Source organism: Curcuma longa, unplaced genomic scaffold (genome assembly GCF_044706935.1).
Source record: "Curcuma longa cultivar G26 ecotype Majalengka, Jawa Barat unplaced genomic scaffold, ITB_CL_G26_1.1 contig_20806, whole genome shotgun sequence".
Taxonomy (NCBI): domain Eukaryota; kingdom Viridiplantae; phylum Streptophyta; class Magnoliopsida; order Zingiberales; family Zingiberaceae; genus Curcuma; species Curcuma longa.
Window position 1 is genome coordinate 4016 of NW_027431490.1, and position 5390 is coordinate 9405.

General features: G+C 46.7%; 1 pseudogene; it reads left to right on the forward strand.

Moving 5' to 3' along the window:
* Nucleotides 1-2747: 2747 nt before the first annotated feature.
* Nucleotides 2748-4839, forward strand: LOC141817524 (L-type lectin-domain containing receptor kinase SIT2-like; annotated as a pseudogene).
* Nucleotides 4840-5390: the final 551 nt, after the last annotated feature.

Here is a 5390-nt window from a genome sequence, read left to right on the forward strand (position 1 = left end):
GACGATCGTGAAGACATGAGCGCAACCTGTTCCCTGCACACCAGTTCACATGCTCTTTTGTCTGTAGTGTTAATCGGATTCGAGCTAGAATTACTTGTCGGAGTGGGAAGGTAACTGTGACCGACCATGGTCGGGTTTACCCGGGATCAAGTAGGAGGTGTGTCGCCCGAGCGAACTGAACACCGTTGGTGAATGGCCGGGCGACCTGATAGATTACGCCGCGACGGGCAAATAAACATAGTTTAGGTCAACCGTATGGATTACTTCCCGGGAATTGCATTCAGGAGGTGAATTAGGCTCAGAACAGCTCATGCTTAGTAGTAGCCGGGCAAACCATGCGCCTCGGAGGGATGGCCGAGCAAATGAGCAGTATAGAGGCAGTGAGCAGAGCACCCAGAGCGTACCCCGGGGAAGGAGTTTAGGAGACCAGAGATGCTTAGGCACAGTGGTATCTGATGCGGCCGAGCAATCTTGGCTATATGGAGTGATGGCCGAGGCATCATGTGGAGGTCTGGGGATATGTTTCCCGGGCGATGACTCGGCAATGTAGCTATCCCCCGGGAGAAGGTGCAGACGATGATAGCCGGGTGAACCGGCCATAGCGTAGGAATGCTCGAGCGAAGAATCCTTAGCCTAATCTAGGATCCGGAGATGTGTTTCCCGGGAGCCGGTTCGTTAGTGTAGTCGATACTCGGGGAAAGGTATAGATGGTGACGGCCAGGTGAACCGGACCTTGTGTAGGAATGTCCGAGCAAGGGATCCTTAACTGAGCCGGGGTCCTGGGATGAGTTTCCTGGGAGATTACCCATTATACCCCTTGGATTCCCCTAACTGAGGGTACCCACATCGAGGCTACGGGCCCAGGGTTTGCCACGCCAGCTAATTTATTGACCTTTGGGGCCGCATATGATCGGGCAAGACTTCCTTGACCGTGGGCCCCTGACCCGGCCAGGACGGGCATTTTATTGACTGATCGCGCCACGTCAGGTCCGACAAGACTTACCACATCAAGCTTGATACAACTGCATGTGGTAAAGGTTAATGTCTAAATGTCTAGATCAACATGCCGTATTTGGTTTGATTTTCGAGCAGACATTTGTCATTATGTTAATCATTCAAAAGCAAAGTAAAATAGGGTTGTGATACTTGGGCCAGAAAAGTCTAAGGCAAGAAGGCTCCATTTCCATGCTGTCTTTTTCCATCCCAGAGGAATCTAAACCTTAAAGACTTGTTTTGCTTATAAAAAAAATATAGATGGACGGATTTTAAATTCATCCACAGATCGAATTTGATGTGTTTTCTCACCCGTCAAAAAATTAAATGGACGGAACTTTCCATCCGTCTTCTTTGCTTCTAGGTTGCTCGATGGCTGGCAGCGAGCATCTTGGTGACAGTAGCCGTGGCCTTATCGTCGTGTCGTGAGGTCGCGGGTGACGACCTTGCTTGTTGCGCGGTGAGATCGCGGGCGACACCGAGGCCATGGGCAATGCACGCCTTGTTGTGAGGCCACAGGCGACAGCGACCTCGTCGGGGAGGTCGGGGGGATGCGTGACCTTGCTCGAGAGGCTGCCGATGACGTGTGATCTCGTTCGAAATTGATTAATGGCATAAAGAATTTTAAATTATTTTAAATTAAAATTCATATAATATATATTTAATATAATTATGTTTTCAAATTTAAATTCGATAGCGGAAATTAGGAATAGTAAATTTTTAAATTTATAAAAATTTAATAAAATTTATCATTACAAAGCATTGGACAATGATACTATCAATGAATTCTTAGGACTCCATTATTCAAAAAATAATATAGGTCTATCAATCAGTTTTAAATGAAATTAATTGATAGATCTAGAAAATTTTGAATCATATCAAATCAAAATCAATGTACTCCTAAAAAATTTCTTAATGTATCTATGTCTTCAAATTTAGATTCAATAGTATAAATTGAGAGTAATAAATTTTTAAACTTGTAAATACTCAATAAAAATTATCTCAAACTCAATATAAAGTTTAGAACAATGATCAACACTGCTAATAGGTTCCTACAACTCCACTAATTCAAAAAATATCAAACTTTTAAATTTTCAAATGATATAAATTCATCACTTCAAACCAAAAGCAATATACTTTTAAAAATATCTTTAATGTAACTATATCCTCGAATATGAATTTGATAACGTAAATTGAGAATAATAAATTTTTAAATTGTAGAATAAAAATTTAGAGACGTACTCTCAATTTAATTCATTATTCTCAATTTACAATATCAAATTCAGATTTAAGAACATAAATATATAAAGAAATTTTTAGAAGTACATTGATTTTAATTTAAAATAATTTTTTAGATGAAAATTAATTAATAAATTTAGAGAGAAAGAAAAAAGATATTTTAAGAATACACTATATATGATTTAAGTATTATGAAAATTAAGCATGCTAAATGCGAAATCCTAAAATTTGACGCACTATATACTTTTTATTTCCTTCATCTTTCCGTTCCTTACTAAGGAACATCTTTACGCGGTGTATTCCTTTGTTTTTTTCTTGATCGCGCCTCGAGCAAAATGCTAGTATTGAATAGTAGATGATTTTGCATTCAGAGTCAACCCTTTTGCTCTTGAATAGTAAAAGATTTGAATTCAAAGTCAAACCCTTTGCTCTCCTCAGTACTCGGCTCATCCTTCTTCTTCTCCTCTTCTTCTTCCTTCTCCAAACCAGTGCTGCTTCCTTTGATGATTTCCTCTTCAATGGCTTCCGAGGTGTAAACCCTACTCTCGAAGACTAGTATTGTGCCAAGCAATGCTCCTCAAGACTTGTCTCTTCCTTCTCCTCTTCTTCTTCCTTCTCCAAACCATTGCTGCTTCCTCTGATGGTTTCCTCTTCAATGGCTTCCGAGGTGTAAACCTTACTCTCGAAGGCTTCGCAACGATAACTACGACTGGTCTCCTGATGCTCAACAACATGACCACGGAGATCACCGGCCACGCCTTCCACCCATCCAAGTTCAACTTCAGGAATCCCTCTGATGGCTCCGTCTTCTCCTTCTCCACCACCTTTGCCTTCGGCATCGTCTCCGTCGATCCCAACCTCAGTGGCCACGGCATCGTCTTCATCATCTCCCCCACCGAGGACTTCTCCAGTGCCATCGGAAGTCAATACCTGGGCCTCTTCAACCTCAGCAGCAACGGCGAATCCTCCAACCATATCTTCGCCGTCGAGCTCGACACCATCCTCAACCCGGAGTTAGGGGACATCAACGACAACCATGTCGGAGTCGACATCAACGGTCTGAGGTCCAGCAACTCCAGCCCTGCCGGGTACTATCCCGACGACGGCCAGCCTTTGAACAACTTAACCCTCCGGAGCGGCCAAGTGATGCAAGTTTGGGTCGACTACGACGGCAAGGAGAGGCGAGTTGATGTCACCTTAGCTCCGGCGCGGATGACCAAGCCAAAGAAGCCTCTTTTATCTACCAAAATTGATCTTGCCGGAGTTCTGATGGATTCCATGTTCGTCGGCTTCGCCTCTGCCTCCGGGTCTTACTTGACGTCTCATTACATTCTGGGTTGGAGCTTTAGCGTCAACGGCACGGCTCAAGAGCTGGACTTCTCCTTGCTGCCGTCGCTCCCTCGCACGAAATCGAGTGACCGATCTAAGCTCTTCGATGTCTTGCTGCCTTTAGCTTCCGCTATCTTTGTTCTGGCGGCCATTACCGTTGCTCTGTTGATCGTGAGGAGGAAGATGACGTACGCAGAGGAACTAGAGGAGTGGGAGATGGATTACAGCTCCCATCGGTTCTCCTACAAGGATTTGCACAGGGCAACGAGAGGCTTCCGGGACAAGGAGTTGCTTGGGATCGGCGGCTTCGGGAGGGTCTACAAGGGCGTGCTTCCGAGCTCTAGATCGGAGATCGCCGTGAAAAGAGTGTCCCATGAGTCGAGACAGGGGATGAGGGAGTTCATCGCAGAGGTGGTGAGTCTCGGCCGGCTCTGCCACCGGAATTTGGTGCCGTTGCTAGGGTACTGCCGCCGGAAACGTGAGCTCCTCCTCGTCTACGAGTACATGCGCAACGGTAGCCTCGACAAGTTCCTCCATGATTCCGGCAAGCCGGTGCTGAGCTGGGCGGCGCGGTTAAAGATCATCAAAGGCGTGGCGGCGGGGCTTCTCTACCTCCACCAAGATTGGGAGCAGGTCGTCATCCACAGGGACATCAAGGCCAGCAACGTGCTGCTCGACGAGGAATTCAATGCGAGGTTGGGAGATTTCGGGCTTGCAAGATTGTACGATCATGGCGCTGATCTGACATCCACCAACGTGGTCGGAACCATGGGGTACCTCGCGCCGGAGCTCGGTCGGACCGGGAAGTCCTCCACCGTGACTGACGTGTTTGCGTTCGGGACGTTCGTGCTGGAGGTCGTTTGTGGCCGGCGGCCGTGAGCTCCACGACGGAGGAGCACGTGGTGCTGGTGGATTGGGTTGTGGAGAACTGGCGAACGGGGTCGATTACGGCGACGAGGGACGCGAGGATGGGGGAGGAGTACGAGGCCGAGGAGGTGGAGCTGGCGCTGAAGGTCGGGCTGCTGTGCTCGCACCCGTTGCCGGCGGCGAGGCCGAGCATGAGGCAGACGATGCGGTATCTGGAAGGGGAGGAGCCGCTGCCGGAGCTATCGCCGAGGTACATGAGCTTCAATGTTTTTGAGCTGCTTCATAATGACGGCTTCGATGATTACCTGATGTCATTTCCGTCGACGCCGACGGACATGAGGTCAGCGTCGGCGACGTCGGCGGCGACTGCGTCCTGTGGGTATTGTTGAAGTATTTTGGTAGAACTCTTGAGGAGAAGGAGATATATTTTTTTCATGCCATTTAAACTTACGATTACAAAGCCATTATATAGGCTTGAAAGAAACTTAGAGGGTAAGTAAGCTTAAATGTTAAGTAACCGTTTTGCTTATCAAGGTGACTCTTTGGTTAACTCGTACATTAATTGCATGCATGATGGAAGAGTGATGGTCCAATTTCCTCATAATGATGGTCAACACATTAACTTTAACACTCCCCCTTAATGTGTTGTCGGATTCCAAGTTTGGCTCGGAGCTGCTCAAATCTTTCTCTCGGAAGTGCTTTTGTGAAGATGTCAGACAATTGCTCCTCAGATCGACAGAACTCAAGTTGAATTTCTCTATCTTCAATTGCCTGTCGAATGAAATGATGCTTGAGTGCTATATGTCGTGTTCGGCTGTGGTGAACTGGGTTCTTAGCCATAGCAATTGCAGATTTGTTGTCGCAGTATAGCACGGTTCCTTCAATCTGATGATGACTCGAGATCAGCTAAGATTCTTCGAAGCCAAATTGCTTGTGAAGTGGCTACTGATGCTGAGATGTAC